Below are 18131 nucleotides of genomic sequence, written 5' to 3' on the forward strand. Positions count from 1 at the left end.
CTATTGTTTCCCACAGAAAGGAAACCGCTGGCTTCTAGCATGGGTGAGGATAAAGTTATTTTGTGAACACAGTATTTTTTTTTTTTCTCTTTTAACTGACTAACATTTTTCATGCTGTGATCAAAAGAAATTACTTTCTGAAAACAACAGTTTAATGGGACATGCAGACTTTGATTGTAAGTAGGGATTTATTGGAGCCCTTAAAAGAACCCAGTTTCTTTCCACACCATTTTACATTCTGGATGTGGTTTGCATCATTAGCCTGAGAAGGAAACTATCTTAAGAAAGTTAGAAGTATGTATTTAGTTTTTAATAACTTCCAAACATAATAAGGAGTTTTAATTAACTGTAAGGGGGAAAATGAGCAATGTAGGATGCTTCATTCTGAAGGGAAAAGGGAGAAATACACATTTGTGTACATTACTTACACCGTCACTTTTACGTCGCTGTGACCACAATCGGTGACAGAAACATTTCCTTGTGACTCACAGTTTCAGAGGATTGCAGTCCATCATGGAGGGGAAGGCAGGGAGGACCAGCTCAGTTACGGTGCTGGAGCCTGTGGCCAGGGGCTGACTGGATCACTGTGGACTAGGAATCAGAGAGCTTGACACGGGCCAGGGGCCACTCCTGAGGCCCACTTCTAGTGACTCACTTCTGCAAGTTGGCTTCTTCTCCTATGACCCCACAACCTCCCAAAATAACACCACCCACCAGAGAACAAGAGTCTAAAACTTGAGCTCATGGGAGCTACTTCAGATTCAAACCTTAATGATGTAAGAAATATACTTGAGGTGTACATATACAGTTTTATTGGTCACGCTGAGCTAAAAATGAGAGTCTTTAGGTAGTTTGTTTGAAAACAAAAATTCAGGTGGTGGTGGCGCACGCCTTTAATCCCAGCACTTGGGAGGCAGAGGCAGATGGATCTCTGTGAGTTCGAGGCCAGCCTGGTCTACGGAGTGAGTTCTAGGACAGTCAGGATTACACAGAGAAACCCTGTCTCAACAAGGCTAGCCTGGTCTACAGAGTGAGTTCCAGGACAGCCAGGGCTACACAGAGAAAACCTGTCTCAAAACAAAACAAAATAGAAAAATTCATAGAAAAACAAGGATGTGATAGATTTATATTTGCCTTTCTGAGACACTGGATTTCTGGATCTCTGTGTTTTACAGTCTCTGATTCTGTATCCAGGAACAAACCCTAAATGTGTCTGGCAGTAACCATGCCTTCTGCTTTCTGAGCATCTAAGAAAAACATTCATGGACAAGAGTTTCAGAAGGGCCAGAGATGATGTTTGCATTGTAAGTGTGTACTCCATAGATCCAGTTTTGTTACAGAGTTGTGCCCTCTGAATGGTATAGTGATGCATAGATACAGTTTCCTTACAGACCTGTTGCCTTCTGAATGGTGTAGTGATGCATAGATACAGTTTCCTTACAGACCTGTTGCCTTCTGAATGGTGTAGTGATACGGGGATTCAAAGAGCACCTCTGTGTAACAGGCACAGGTGACACATTCCTCTCGTGATGTCACTCAGTCCATGCTGCCTTGCCATCTTCTAATCCCCATGGGTTAAAGTAACAATGACTTTCCATACAGACAGTTAAGGAATTGAATACATAGATATAAGCATGCTTGTTGAGCTAGTGATACAAGTTCTATGATGAAAACAAGTGGAAATAGAGGCCTAGTTCATACTGAGTTCTTCAGAACCCTTTTTCTCATTTGTTGGTTGAGAGTCACAGTAACTACCTCCTTAGAGTTGTGTGGGCTTAATTAAGAGGTGTGGGAAACACACCTACCAGAGCACTTGGCATGATGCCCACAGTCAAGTGAGGAGTGCCCCCCCCCTTTGTCTGAGTCATCCAGATCTTCGGGGCAGTGCCCCGAAGTAATATACGTCAGTTACAGTGTACTTAAGTCCTTGAGTGGTCTTGAAGATCTTGTTGAAATAACATGTATAAACCTTGAAGACATCGAGCTTGGTGCTGTGGATATCGCTCTGTACAAATAAAATGCTGTTTGGCCAGTGGCTAGGCAGGAAGTATAGGCGGGACAAGAGAGAAGAGGATTCTGGGAAGTAGAAGGCTGGGGAGAGACTCCACCAGCCACCGCCATGAGAAGCAACATGTAAAGACACTGGTAAGCCACAAGCCATGTGGCAAAGTATAGACTAACAGAAATGGGTTAATTTAAGATAGAAGAAGTAGATAACAAGAAGCCTGCCACGGCCATACAGTTTGTAAACAATGTAAGTTTCTGTGTGCTTTCTTGGTTGGGTCTGAGCGACTGTGGGTCTGGCGGGTAAGAGAGATTTGTCCTGACTGGGCCAGGCAGGAAAACTCTAACTACAGCTTGGTGATATAAGCCAGGCCCCAGAGGGCAGGTAGCTGTGATTCCAGTTGTGTGAGATAGATACCTCCAGTCATCAGTTCACTGAGACAGCAAGTGGGTGGGTGGTTGCAGGAGGCCAGGGCAGGAAAATGGGCCGTCACTGTGTCATGGGTCCTGAGTTTTGCAAGATGAAGAGGGTTCTGGAGTCAGAGGCTGGTGGAGGCTGGACAGTGGTGTGAATACCTGGTGTGCACTGAAAACCAGACATGATGGCAAAGGTTGTGTTAAATGTCCATCACACCATAAACACACACACACACACACACACACACACACACACACACACACACACACAGAAATGATGCCATTCCCCCCTCCTTTCTCATTTTCCCCATGTATTAGTGAATCATGACCCATCATGTAGTGGGTCTCTGTTCTCCCATCTGGAGTCTGTGAGATTTCCATAAGATGGAAAGCTCCAGTGGAAACTGCCTTCCCTTCTCAGAGGTGTCAAGCCCCAGACTATTCTTTGGAGAGCTGTGTGGCTAGAAAAGACATTCTCTATTGTTCTGCCAATTGAGAAAATATTTCTTGGGTTCTCATTGTGTTCATGGAACAACAACACAGAACTGTTGATTGACACCTGTCAGCTATTGTCCTAAGTTTACCCTAAACAATACTCAGGATACTGCTATGGTCCTTTCCAATCGTTAGGAAATAGCTCTTAAAGGCATTGTTCTCACTTTGCAGTTGAGAAGCCTAAGGCTCTTGAGTGGGTAAGTGGCTTTCTACTTTAAAAACAATTTCAGAAGTGCTTCGGTTCATAGACACAAAGGCAGGACATTCCAGTTAGCAGAAAGTGGCTGGCAGATGTGGGTGGAGGACTGTGTGGGATCTATTTGTATGAAGCTGAGTCTAGAGAACATTAGGGAGATAGATGGGTGGTTTTGTCTCTTGCGTTACAATCTTGACCCCCACTACTGGCTGGTAGGCACTGATGGCAACAAGGTGCCTTAGGAAGCAATGCCTGAGATACAGTAAGGTCCCTAAAGAAGGCAGGCCAGAGACCCTGTAGGGTTCCCACATGACCTTCTCTTGCCGTCAAGTGGAAGAATGTTTTCTATTTTAGCACTACAGGCGCTGGGAGTCACAACTCATGACAGAGTCGATTGAGTAAGTTGAGTCACAAGAAAGGCAGGCTGTCGAGATGGCTGAGCAGGTAAAGAAAGGTACTTGTCGACAAGCCTGATGACCTGGGTTACGGACGACCTTGGAACCCATATGGTGGAGAGAGAGAGCATCTTCCTCAACAACAGCAAAATCCCAACAATAATATTTGTAAGAATAAGTTTTTAAAAAGGGGAGGTGGAGATGTGTGGTCCTGGGAGGGGATGGCAGTCATGGAGCTTATACATGAGTGTAAATGAGTGAGGAAGGGCTGCTTTTTCACATAATGGTCACCTGAATACATAGGTGAGATGTAGTTTAGCTTTGACAAAGGAGGATTAGAGGTAAACTGTCTGGGGGGTGAAGTGCCTGGGAAGAGGGGACTCCAGTGGTCTTGAGCTGACTGAGTGGGGTTGACCTTGGGCAGCTGCTTCCAGTTGAAGAGATGGAGTGTCCTTGAGATGATGGGGCTTGTGGGAGCCCATTTTCAGGTTCTTAGTGGCTTTACCCAGCAGCTCTGCATGGAGAGGATGATTAGGACCACGGGCCTGAGTGCAGGTGTCAGAGATGGTCTGCACTTGGCTGTGCTGGGGGGAGGCCTTTTGCTTCACCCCTTGGCATTTCTATAAATATCCTAGGGCAGAGACAGTCGGGTCCCGTTGGAATAGGTTCCAGGCCCTCTCGAGGTTATCCTGTATTTTCTATCTGTTTATCGCCACACTCTAAATCCTTCCATCTATTATTTCCTGCTACTCTCACTCAAGAGCAGTCTTGGGGAAATGTGGGAGTGGTGGGTAGCCTCCCCCCCCCCCAGCAGGGGGTGCGGTTGGTGTGGAGGCTTGACAAGCTAGGTGTCTTCGGAGAGTACTCAGCAGGGTCAGGCACACTTTAGAGTAATAGTAATATGTGTTAGCCCATTTAAAGCAACATTTATTTTTTGCTGTATGTGTATGGGTATTTTGCCTTCGTATGTGTCCATGCACAATGTTCGTGAATTACCAGTGAGGCCAGAAGAGGCTGTGGTACTCTCTAGGACTGAGTTACAGACAGTTGTGAGCTGCCCTGTGGCTGCTGGAAATTGAACCCAGTCTTCTGCAAGAGCAGGCAGTGTTCTTAACTGCTTAGCCATCATGTCTAGTCCTTGTATTAGTCTCCTAGAAAAATAACTTCAACAGCTAGGCCTGGTGATGACCCTAGCTAGCACTTTGAAGATGAAAACAGGAGGAATTAGGGGTCCAAGCTGAGGCCCACCTGGGCCACATGACTTCCTATCTTTAAAGCAGCATGAAACCGACAAACACCACTTCCCCACCCCTATAACTTCAGAGGCTTCCTTATACAATATTTGTTGTGTAGTATTCTGGCAGTTGATTATTTAATAGAAAACGTCCTTAAGGGGCTGGGGAGATGGCTCAGAGGGTGAAGTCCTTGCCAAGCAACCACGAGGAGCTCAGTTTGGACCTCAGCACTCATTTTAAAGTAGGGAAGGTGTGTGGCCACCTGGAATCCCAGGATTTGGGAGGCAAGGGCAGGAACTCCTCAGAGAGGGCTACTTAGCTAGTACAGGCAGACTTGATGAGCTCTTGATTCAGAGAAACCTCGTGTCAGGGAATAAATTGCAGAGATCAAGGAAGACATTGAAGTCAGGTCAACTTCAGGCTTTTATATGCACACGCATGATCGCACATGTGAACACACATACACATGCGCAGACACACACACCAAAAAAGAAAACTTTTTTGAAATGAGGTGGGAAGTACATACTTTAAACATTTTATGACTAAATGTGTAAATGTTTTAAATTTGCTAATCTTTTGGAATACAGTCAAGGCATTTTTTGTACAATGTTTTTTGAGTGATTTCCTTTAGCTCATAAAAGTTCATTTTTACAGACAAAGCATTTTCTTGTCTCGCTCATTCTTGATTGTAAAAACTTTACTAAATTATGTGATTATAAGAAACACAACTGACCTTAGCAGATTATAGAACAAATGGCTGGCATGTAGTTGTGTTAGGAGGAAAATGAGGTTGGATCCTCTGACTCCGATAGCCTCGATGGAAGCTGAGATCCAGACGCCATGTCCTCCTCCCCAGGCTTTTTTGGCTGACAGGAGTCTGGTGTTTGTTAGTTTAGACAAGGCTTTCCCATTCTACAAAGGTGCAGGGTGACAAATGATGTGGCAGACATTGGGCTATTGATAAAGAAGTTTGCATATAGGTATATAGAATATATATATATTAGAAACAGTTTTCTTGAGATGTAATCCACACACCATTATGAATCACCAACTTAAAGTATACAACTGTGGCTAATGTGCATTCACAGACTTGAACACCCACCTCTACAGTTGATATTTTCATCATTCCTCATTTTTTTTTTTTATTCTTCTGTTCCTAGACTCCTGCACATTGACTTTCTCTGTGTGGAGATTTGTCCGTTCTGGATATCAGCTTGTTTCACCTAGTTTATTTTACAGATCATCCATTGTGTGACACATATCAGAACATCATTTCTTTCTGTGGTAGTGTAATACTCCAGCAGGTTCACACACCTCAGTTTTACTTATCCATTCATGGAGAGGTAACATTTGGGTTATTTCTACCATTCGGCAATTATATAAAATGGTACGGTGAATGTGCATTTTTGTGGGGGTATATATTTTCATTTTGTGTGTGAATACCCAAGAGTGGGATTCCTGAGTGGTGTTTATCCTTTGAGAGTCACATAGGTTTTTCTGGAATTGCTTTTTGACCTTTTTGTTCCCACTAGTGGTATGGGAGGGTTTTAGCCTTGTTGCTTAGTGCCATTAGCCTTAGTCAGCTTGGAATGTGGCCGTGGAATACTGTAGACTGCTGAGTCAAATTAGTTCCTTACAGTCGTGGGGGTGGAGAAGTCTTTGGTCAAGGCAGATCTGATGTCTGGTAAGAGCCCACTTCCTGGTTTGGTATATAGAGGAAGCAGCTCTCCTGTGCCTTTAGGAAGGGGGACATTCACATTCCGGGGACTCCACCTTCATGACCTGACTTCCCCTGGAAATCCCACCTCCTCTACTTATGTTAGTATATCAGAGTGTGAGTTTGGGGATAGGACACAGACATTCATCTGTAACACCTTCCTCGTGAGATTTTAAAAGTGGATTTTCTGATCATCATTAGAACAACAGCTGTTTGGAGAAAAGTGTAAGAGAAACATCATTTATTTAAAACCACTGCCTAGGAATAGAAGTATTTTCCCTCTATATTTTGAATTTAGCTTGGCATTGTGTATCTATGATTGTCCCTCAGAAGAACCCTTGCTACTGGTAGCAATTCAACATATACCAAGTATCTACTGTATGTGTAGTATATGTTGAATACACATGAACTGCAAATGTAATACACTATGTACATTAATTAGTGAATAAACCAATTCTTATGTTTTGCTTTTTTTTTGCTGAGTAATATTTCTGAACACTATTTTTAAAAGTATTTTAAATTTACTTTACTAAAGAATGCCTTTCATTCTCCTTTTTTATTTTTTCGAGACAGGGTTTTCTCTCTCTCTCTCTTTTTTTTAATCTTTGAGGGTTTTTTTTTTTTTTTTTTTTAATACGATATCAGAGTGGTTCAGGGACAGAGTAAAAACAGAAGTTTCTGTTTGGAGTAGATGGTGATCAACACAGAGACCTACAATTTGCTGAGGCACCGAAAACACCAGAATGCACCAGGCTCAGCCCTCAAGGGAATGTGTGTATACTGAACCCTCCTCCCAGGGCCCAGGGGTCACCTTGAAAGAGGAGCAGAGAGGATGAGAGCCCCGGGCAGAGGGAGGGTGACTGCCAGGAAGCAGTGTCTTCCGGACACAGCGGGGCAGCTGTGCACGTGAACTTGGAGCATTGTGACGGCGGCCCGCACAAGGTCTGTCTGTGCAGGCCCGAGCCAGACCAAATCCCAGCACGGAGAGGGGAGGTGGGACCAAATCCCACCCTCAGCCACAGAGCTATTGGCAATTGCTAGCTTCTGGGAGAAGTTGGACAGTTTTCTCTGAGCGTGGAGCCCCCAGTGAATGGACGACACTCCCATGGAAGGCACACGCTGAAGAAGATTTGGGCGACACAAATTGGTCTTGACAAGTTTTTTTTTTTTAAAAAAAAAGCGACACAAAGGTAGGCGGATGGGGCAGTAGAGGTGAATCTGGGAAGAGTGGGGAGGGAGATGAATATGAATCAAAGCACATTGTACAAAATTCTCAAAGCGCTAATAAAAATAACACCCCCCCCAAGAGGAATTTGGGGTGAATCCATCATGTTCAGCTACAAGCTCTAGGTTAAATGTAATGTATGGAGTATCTTCCAAGTAAACCATAATTCATTTTTTTTCTACTTCAGATGTTTATACTTTTTGCCTTTTTACACCTTTTGGACATAACATAAATAGCATTTGCATATAGAATTTTGTTTGTTTGTTTTTTGTTTTTCCAAGACAGGGTTTCTCTGTGTAGCTTTGCGCCTTTTTCCCGGAACTCACTTGGTAGTCCAGGCTGGCCTCGAACTCACAGAGATCCGCCTGCCTCTGCCTCCTGAGTGCTGGGATTACAGGCGTGCGCCACCACTGCCCGGCTGCATATAGAATTTTGTAGGCATCATTTTGAGTTCAAATCAGTGCTGTGAACATTTCACATGCTGACATGTTGGTTCTCAGTCTTAGCAGTGTGTTTTGGTACCTTCCTGGACTTTCCCTAACAGTGAGGAGATGAGCAACAGTAGAGTTTCAAGGTGCCCAGAATAGAGTTTGCAGGCTCACTCATGGATGCATGGAGGGCTAGTACCCAGTCGGCACTCAGGGTGTGTTGGATTACTGGGTCCCCCCTAGGGACAAGGAGGGAAGTAGCTATTGGTTTTTAGGAAAAGTGACTCTGAAGTAAGTGGCTTTATGAGGCTGGAGGAATCAGCTTAATTTGGGGAACTTGTTTTGAGTTTAATTCTGTCTGAAAGGCACATGTTTCAGCAGTCAGAAGATAAAACAGCCCTTGCCTTTTTTTTTTTTTCAAACAAACTACTCTTTTTTATTTTTTATTTTTTATTTACTTATTTATTATGTATACAGAAGAGGGCACCAGATCTCATTACAGATGGTTGTGAGCCACTCTGTGGTTGCTGGGAATTGAACTCAGGACCTCTGGAAGAACAGTCGGTGCTCTTAACCTCTGAGCCATCTCTCCAGCCCTCCAGCCCTTGCCTTTTTAATCCCTGTGCCCTTACTGTCTTGTACAGATCATCATTTGACCCATTTATGCAGCTTTCAGTGCTTTGGAGACCACCAACTCCACGTGAGACAAGGTTTCTTGCAGCCTACGCTGGCATCCAATGCATGGTGTAGAACGCCCGATCGTCCTGCCTCCGCCCGTGATGTGCTAGGATTATAGGCATGTGCTATGACACCCAGCTTAACGTGTTGTTTTCTTAAAGACAGAGTATAACTCAGTGTTCTGTAGCTTGTTTCTTTAATGCAGCCAGGTGGTCTCCTCATGGCTGTTCACAGTGCATCTGGATTTTGCAGCTGTGTGGAATGCATAGGCAATTAAAAAAAAATACATCCTTCTGGGTTGTTTTCTGTTGTACTTTTACAAATGATCCTGCACTAATCTCACTGTCTAGCTGTCACTCTTTGTGTGCAGTTGTATGGGTAAGATGGTATTTCCGAGGTCATTGGTTCATTGCAGACCTCACTGTGAGTGTGTGTGAGTGTGCAGACACCACCCCCGGCACCGTGGAGCACCTGTGCCCTAAGGGCCCCTGTGTGTAGGTGGGAAGGAAGGTAGCTCCAGGATCCTTGTCTCAAGGTCCCAGATGCTGTGTCCTCAAGGCGAAGAAACACTATTATGACCCTGTTTCCTCAAGAAATAAGTAACTGTGACTGGCCATTTCCTTTAAGATTGTAACATACTTGAGAAAGACGATAGCAGAGGAAAAGAAACATTTAATTTAGAGCTCTTGAATGTTAACTAGAGTTGTCTTGTATCTCCATATAGATGGTTGAAATACTTTTTTTGTTTTTAAGACAGGCTCTTACTGCGCAGCCCTGGCTGGCCTGGAACTGGCTATGGGGCCTAAACTGGCCTGGTACTCACAGTGAGCTGCTTGCCTCTGCCTCCCGAGTGCTGGGATTAAAGATGTACACCACGCCGGGTAGTGGTGGCGCACGCCTGTAATCCCAGCACTCGGGAGGCAGAGGCAGGTGGATCTCTGTGAGTTCGGGGACAGCCTGGGCTACAGAGCGAGTTCCAGGACAGGCACCAAAACTACACGGAGAAACCCTGTCTTGAAAAACCAAAAAAAGACAGACCTACACCACTCCTACCCAGCTCATGCAGCACCACCGCCCGGCTTATTTATGTTTTTATTTTTTATAAGCAAGTTCTTGACTTATTTTATTAGCAGCACGTCCCATGGCAGCTGCTAAAGCACTACAGACTTGGTTTTAGACCCGGATGGTCGGACTAATCCACCCCACGTTTCTCTGTCTTGCAGCCTTCGACATTCCGCATTCTGCTTCACACATGGAGAGTCACTGCTGCCGCTGCTGCTTTTACCCAGCCTGCCCACTTCAGTGCCTGTAAAGTAGTACAAGCTCCAGGTTGAAAAAGTTTCTAGATGGATCCTTTCCAAATTTGGTGTCTTTTCTACAAACTCTGTGCCTCAACAACCATTTCTAAGTGGTAAGGGTGTGTACTTAAAAAAAAAAAAAAAGAATTTTGCTTATTTTGCGTGTATGTGTGTGGGTGGGACATGCAAGCATGTGGGACTGGTAGGAGTGGGTTCTATCCTTCTATCACGTGGGTCCTGGGGATGGGACTCGGGTTGTCAGACTAGTGCCTGCCCCTTTAAAGGATGACGGGAATCATGAGATGATTGTTCTTTGGACTGCCTTTCCTAGGCTCTCTCTTTTTATGTAAGTCAGAGTTATTTTGGGTACTTTCTTCTGAACTACGTCTAAAAGTAGCAGTAGCATAGGTTTGGAACAGCCTTTCTGTACTGCCTTACTGCTATAATATAATACCTAATATTAGTGAATAGTACGTATAAAAAGTACTTGTCTTGGTCACTTTTCAGTGCTATGACAAAATACTTGAGCCAGTCAGCTTACAGGGAGGAAAGGTTTGTTTGGGCCCGTGGTCTCCGAGGCATCGGGCTGTGGTCAGATGGCTCCATGGCTTGTCTGCCTGTGGCAGAACCACGATGGTAGAAAGCCATGGCAAACGGAAGTGGCTGGGAAGCAGAGAAGGAGCGAACCTGTAATGAAGAACCGTTTGTTCTTGCTGCTATTGTCCCACTGGGGTCCCCAACTTACTGGACATCACTGCTCACATTCGGGGCAGGCCTTGTGTTATGATATATGCAGTTGGGGGACCCTGGCTGGCCAAGGTATCCTGCACTGTGTGTCTCATCCTCTGCCCAGCATGCCAGCATGTTTCCCAGTGCACATGGGATACCCTGGCCAGCCGGGGTCCCTGCATGCATATATCATAACACCTTGCCCCCTCAGTTGCTATCCAAGTTAATTGACTCTGTTCACCACCCTAACCCCTATCCCCAGACCTTAAAAATGTTTTATTGATTTCCTAGGGGAGGGAGACTTTGTGTAATCACTCAGACCATCAGACTCATGAGTCTGGGGTGTGGCCTTGATAGGCTTTCATTTCTCCATGATTTCTTCGAGTCCTGGTGGTGGAGAGAGGTGTGTGACGTGAGCTCTTCTTAGTGCCTGGCCCTGCCTGTGTCTCCTCATATGCGAGGTGCGCTCAGGACACGTCTTTGGGCAGAAAGGACAGAATAGGAAGACTGAACAGAACACATGGCTGAAATGGGAGACCTTACAAAGGAACTGGTTTGAAAGAGGCCCCCTTTGAGGCAGTTGACAGGTGTTTGCCAAAGGCTTGAGATTTATGAATGAAAATACATAGTGCCTGTTCGCATAATAAAGAAGTCACCAGATAGGAAGGATGACTTTAGGTGGGGTCCTCAGCAGTAGAATGAGAAGGAGTCCATGTGGTTCAACTCTAGTTCTTACCTCAACTACATAGGGTTTTTAAAAAGCACACACTAGTCTTAGGCGTCAGTTTTCCCATACATGCGATGAGTCAGTGAAATGATTTATGGATTTATTTCTTAGAGGATTTTATGTAATACCTTGTTACTTCAGTGAAGAAAATGAAAGAATATTTATTTATTTTTTTTTTTTAAAGATTTATTTATTTACTATGTATACAAAAGAGGGCACCAGATCTCATCACAGATGGTTGGGAGCCACCATGTGGTTGCTGGGAGGGAACTGAACTCAGGACCCCTGGAAGAGCAGCCAGTGCTCTTAACCTCTGAGCCACCTCTCCAGCCCCTTATTTATTTTTTTAATAATGCTTTGTGAGGATATGTTTTCTTCCCTCTCCCAGCCGGCTGGGGAGACAGTTTTGGTCCAGTAGTGAGTTATGAGACAAGAACAGGGCGCCTGCTATTAGAATATTTTTCAGCCAGTGCTTCTCTTTGCAGGTTGGTGACTTCCACCCTTCTCTTCCTGCATTCTCAGTCTTCTCGTCTCCAGACCTCCGGGACGCTCCTTATTGGGCCCAGATGTGTTTTCCTCTCGCCTTCTCTACTGTTCTCTCTTCATTTGCGGTGCTTCTAACTCTTGGGCCTGCCTGGTCTCTGTTATTTCACCTTAGTTCTCCAGGGTCAGTAGATCTTAATCAGTGAGTCCAGTCCTAGAGCCCTTAAAAAATACAGGTGTATTTTGAAGAAGGCTAGGAGCAGCTTAAAACAATTAATCAACTAGCATTAGTGCCCTAGGATTGAGGCCCAAGTTCTGTGAGCTCCCTACTCCCTCCCTGTCTGTCTTCTTCCCTCATCTTTGCTTGGGACTTGGGACTGTTCCTATGATACTGAAATCAGTGTCTGCACTTTAGTTCAAGAGTTGTCTTAGTCAGGGTTTCTATTGCTGTGAAGGAACACCATGACCACGGCATGGCAACTCTTAGAAGGGAAAACATTTAATTGGGGCTGGCTTCCAGTTTTGGAGGTTAGTTCATTATCATCATCATGTGGGGAAGCATGGTGGCCAGCAGGCAGGCATGGTGCTGGAGAAGGAGCTGAGAGTTTTACATCTGGATCCACAGGCAGCAGGAAGAGACGGTGCCTCCAGTCTTGGCTTGAGTGTCTGAAACCTCAAAGCCCGCCTCCACAGTGACACACTTCCTCCAGCAATGCCTCACCTACTCCAACAAGGCCACACCTCCCAGTAGTGTCAGTTCCTCTGAGCCAAGCATTCAGACACACGAATCTATGGGGGCCATTCCTATCCAAACCACCATACCAAGTGTTCATGCCTTCCGCAATCTCCCATAAAGCATTGCACACTAATGGCAATCAGGTCAGGGATTGGCAGATTTTTTTTCTTTTTTTCTGTAAGGTGGTTTTATATTTGAAGACTGTCACCTTTCCTCTGCTTGTGGCTTATACAGAGCTGCTAAGGTAAAGGGAAAGCAAATAGTCAGTGTAAACGAATAGCCACAGCTGTGTTCTAATAAAACTTTATTTACACAAATTGGTTGTTGACCCCTTGTTTTGGGGGCCCTTGAACTATTCTTGGGGTTACAAAACAGAGGCATTTTAGTACTCCCTTTTTAGTGTATTTGATGGAGCATGCATTTGTTACCCAGTTGGGATAGCTCCTTCAGTAGCTTCTTGGCTACCTGGAGCAACATTTCCTGCCCAATTCTGGTGTCAGCACTCTCTCCAAGGGACCCTAATTTTTCTTCTTCTTCTTCTTCTTCTTCTTCTTCTTCTTCTTCTTCTTCTTCTTCTTCTTCTTCTTCTCCTCCTCCTCCTCCTCCTCCTCCTCCTCCTCCTCCTCCTCCTCCTTCTTCTTCTCTCTCTCTCTCTCTTTTGTACAGTGGAATTTTAAGAATACAATCCAGGATATATGGATTGGTACCTTCAGCTCAGTTCCAGTATCCTAATTTATTTATTTCTTCATTTTATATTAATTTATTTCAGCTGCAAATCTGGTTCTTTATGGCACCAGGAATAATATGACTACAACATCAAATAATTACTCATATACAAGACTCTCAGCAATAATACAGTCTCTTCTGGCTTTTTTTTTTTTTTTTGGAGACAGGGTTTCTCTGTGTAGTTTTGTGTCTTTCCTGGAACTCACTAGGTTAGCCCAGGTTGGCCTCGAACTCACAGAGATCTGCCTGCCTCTGCCTCCCGAGTGCTGAGATTAAAGGTGTGCGCCACCACCGCCTGGCTTTTTTTTTTTTTTTTTAACTTTTAATTTTTATTTATTTATTTATTTTTTTAAAATTAGGTAATAGCCAGGCGGTGGTGGCACACACCTTTCTTTTTTCTTTTTTTTAGATCTGAGGATCGAACCCAGGGCCTTGCGCTTGCTAGGCAAGCACTCTACCACTGAGCTAAATCCCCCCCCCTTTTTTTTTTTTTAAAAAAAAAATAATGTTTCTATGACTCTGGACATGGTGACTGATTATCATTACATTTGGGAAGCTGAGGCAGGAAGGTTGCTGTGGGTGAGGCCAGCCCGGTCTATGTAGCAACACCCTATCTCAACAAAGCAAACTAGCTGGGTATGGTGGTGTACACCTTTAGTCCCAGTACTCAGGAAGCAGAGGCAGTTGAGTCTTTGTGAGTTGGTGGCCAGGCTGATCTAGTGAGTTCCAGGACAGTCAGAGCTACATAGTGAGACCCTGTATCAAAACAAACAAACAAACAAACAAACAAACAAACACCAACCCAAATTAATCAACCAACCAAATAAGAGTGTATTGAAACAAACAAACAATGCGGGTGCCTATGAAGTCCCCCCATTGTGTGAAGTGTCTGAGATTCCCTGCTGTCGTGGGAAATGACAGTTCTTTTATCCATGTTTACTGTTTCGTTGTGTGAAATGCCTCCATTAGCTTATCCATTCTCCAGCTGATGGGATCCAGTTGCCCTGAATTCTTTTGCATACCTTTTGTAGACATTATAAGTAAGCTTCATTTATTTTTTTCTCACATGTACTCTGGAGTGGAATTAGTAAATTATTTTTGGACACAGGGCACATGTCCCTAAGAATGCAAAAAGTACTGTGTGCATTGGTTATCCATTGCTCCGTGACGGATGCTCCCCAAACATCTCAGCTTACCCCAGTGACATCATTATCTGACAGTTGGTGTCAGTGTGTTTCTTTGGGGTGCAGCTTAGTTGAGTGCTTCTAGCCAGAGCTTCTCATAAACTGCCATGGTGATATTTTTGGGAGCCTGCAGTCATTTCAACTGGTGGGGGTCACAGAGACTTCCGTGGTGCGTTTGAGCTCGCTCTTGCAACTTTGGGCAGGATTAATCCATTCTGGCTGTTGGTCAGGATTTCTTTCTTTTTCTGTAGTGCTGAGAATGAAACCTAGGGCTTCGTGCAGTTACCCACCTTGCCTGTATTTAAGTGTGTAGTTGAAGGGTATGGAGCACCTTCTTGCTGTTGCCACCCTCTACTGTCTGCAGAACCTTTCCATGCTCCACAGCTGAGTGGAGTGAATTGAGTGGAGTCACAGTATCCATCCAGTGTAACTCTCCACGCTCCCACACCCTGCCCCACACAACCGCTTGCTGCTACTTTCTGTTCAGGGTCTGACTGCCCCACAGGTGGAGGGAGTCATGGCAGCATTTCTCCTCCTATGGCTGGCTTATCTTACTCAGCATAATGTTATCAAGGTCATTTATGTGTGGCATGCGGCGGAATACCTTATTTTTGGCTTGCGCTCTCTCTCTCTCTCTCTCTCTCTCTCTCCCTCTCTCTGTGTTTATTTATTTATTTTGAGACTGGATTTCTCCGCAGAGCCCTGGCTGTCCTGGAACTAGTTCTGTATAGAGTAGAGCATCATTTTTTTTTTTAAAGGCCAAATTGATACATCATGCTCAGATCCCACATTTTAAAGACCCGGCTGCAGGGACTGAGTGGCGCTCTTCGTTGCTGATGGGCTGCTTTGCCATGAACACTGGCATTCTTCTGCGTTCTGTTTTCGTGGTAGTCTCCAAACCCACTCCATGTTCAAGGAGAGGAATTGTGTATGGGTGTGAATGCCAGGAGGTGGGGGCCATTGGCATGCCTCTCAGACATACCATACTAATCCTCCTCTGTGTAATTAAGCCAACAACTGACTAGTCTTAGTTAGCAATCTAATAACTTATAAGCTGTAATGTTATTTTACAGTCATCTATAATAGTTTCATGGATCCAAAGACAACATCCACAAAACAAGGTGTATTGAAAGGAGTTACTTCCTAATTTTTTTCCCCCTCTTATAAGAAACCATTGGAAAATTTCAGTTGATTAAACAAAGTATAAGCAGGTGGGGCTGGAGAGACGGCTGAGCAGTTAAGAGTCTTGCTGCTCTTCTGGGGGATTACAGTTCAGCTCCCAGTACCTATGATAGTTAGCCCAAAACCTGTAACTCCAGCTCCAGGGTCTCCAAGGCCCTCTTCTGGCCCCTGTCACAAAATAAATAAAATAAAATAAATATCAACAGATGATGTTTTTATCTCTCACTCCTCCTTCCTTCCCCCCCCCCCCCCACTTTCTCTCTCTCTATTTTCCAAGACAGGGTTTCTCTGTGTAGTTTTGATGCCTGTCCTTGATCTCGCTCTGTAGACCAGGCTGGCCTTGAACTCACAGAAATCCCCCCTGGCTCTGTCTCCCGAGTGTTGGGATCAAAGGTGTGTACCACCACCGCCTGACTCTTATCTCTTTCTTTCTAATATGTATCGTAGTGTACTTACTATATACCTTCCTTTCTTCATTTGATATATTCTGAAAATCGTTCCTTACCAGTGTATTATTTATCCTTTCTACAGCCATACAACACCTCATTGAATGTACCAGAATTGGAGTTGTTCCTAATCTTTTGCTAATATAAAGTATACTGTGGTGAATGTACACATGCTGCTTTTAATTTGACTGTGTCACATGTCAGGCGGGTGCTTAGAAGTGGATTGGTACGGTTAGCAGCTAAGTGAATTTGCAGTTTTATTAGATGTTTCCAGATATAGCCTGAGAGACTTTGTGTTCTCATCAGTGGGTGCCTGTGTGTGTATACCTGACTATGTCATACAATATATTTTCAAGCCTTTGGGGGTTTTACTAAGTTAATTTCCACCCTCCTTTTGAATGAGATTGATTGTCGTGCAGTAAAGGTTTGCCTTTCTACCTCTTAATTGTCCATTCCCTTAGCCCTCCTTTCTTTGGGGTTTTCTAGTGGTGTTTTTTTTTTTTGTTGTTGTTGTTGTTGTTGTTGTTGTTGTTGTTGTCATTGTGTGTGTGTGTGTGTGTGTGTGTGTGTGTGTGTGTGTGTGTGTTTTGTTTGTCTTATAATAAGCCCCTTTATTATTAGGGATCCCAACCATTTGTTCCCTTCCTGACAGCAGAGCTATTCTCTAATCTGCTTCCTGCCTGGCTTCCTTTTTTCCTCATCCCTTCCCCATCGGTGGTACACTCATTTTTCTGATCATTTGATGTTTGATAGTTCCCCTTATATAGCCCAGACTTCAACTATTTCTTCAAACATTGCCCAGATAGAATTTGACTTTATCCTCAGAGCCAGAATTCCAGCATCCCCTTTATCAGTTAATGGCATGGCTGCCTTCCTAGTTGAGTAAGTGAAGGCTCTTTGTGGCTTTATTTAAAATGAATTCGGTAAGTAATGGTGGAACACCTGCCAAAGTTTGAAACCCTGCAGCTTGGCAGTAGGTAGCAAGTCATAATCCCTGCTCTTGGGTAGTGGTCTCCTGGGGGAGTCCATGTTAAGCACAGATCAAAAATTGTGGTTAATGTATCAAGAGAGAATTCAAGGGTGGGGCCGTTAGTGGATTGGAGAGGTTATGGGTTACAGTTTGATAGACATTTAAGCTGAGATTTGAGAGATGCTAGGCCTAACCCCATGAAAACAGTCCTGGTGGCAGTTTGCAGATGCAGGACACAGGGAAGGATGTTGAGTCAGAAGTGAATCTTCTGGCAGATGTTACAGCACCTGGCTAGCTTGAAGGCGTCATCTCATTTGCTTTGTTTAAAGAAAAAGTCCTCCTCTGAGAAACTGAGGCCCAAAGCTGGGGCAGGGAGAAGGCCATTTGAAGACAGTCTGGGCTGCCTGCTGAGGGCCTGTGATAGATAGTGAATCTTCATTATCAGCTTGACTGAATTTAAAACCAAGGATGGCACATAGGATTAATAAAGGAAGGGAGACCTACCAGGGCCACTATCTCATGTGCTGATGACCAAGACTGAATAAAAAAGTAGAACAGAAGAGAGTGAGCTGGGCATTAGCATCCCCTCTCCCCTTTTCCTGAGTACCAGCACCCCTCTGCCCATTCCCTGAGTACCAGCATCCCCCTCTTCTCTTTTTCTGAGCACCAGCATCCTCCTCACCCCATTCCCTGAGCACCAGCAACATCCTCATCTCATTCCCTGAATACCAGCATCCCCTCTCCCCATTCCCTAAGTACCAGCATCCCCTCTTCCCATTTCTTTAGTACCAGCATCCTCCTCTTCCCATTTCTTGAGTACCAGCATCCCCTCTCCCCATTCCCTGAGTACCAGCATCCCT

General features: G+C 44.5%; 1 protein-coding gene across 5 annotated transcripts in view; it reads left to right on the top strand.

The window, feature by feature from the left end:
- The window catches only part of Fryl (FRY like transcription coactivator), a 242924-nt gene that overhangs the window by 29715 nt on the left and 195078 nt on the right, over positions 1–18131 (top strand). For 3 of the 5 annotated variants that reach the window (XM_036201449.1, XM_036201445.1, XM_036201447.1), the window contains exon 2: positions 10014–10201. The exons of the other annotated variants lie outside the window; for them this stretch is intronic. The gene's annotated coding sequence lies outside the window, so the exon portion shown is untranslated. The remainder of the gene's footprint in view (positions 1–10013; positions 10202–18131) is intronic. 5 annotated transcript variants of the gene reach the window in all.

Source organism: Onychomys torridus, chromosome 10, assembly GCF_903995425.1.
Source record: "Onychomys torridus chromosome 10, mOncTor1.1, whole genome shotgun sequence".
Classification (NCBI taxonomy): domain Eukaryota; kingdom Metazoa; phylum Chordata; class Mammalia; order Rodentia; family Cricetidae; genus Onychomys; species Onychomys torridus.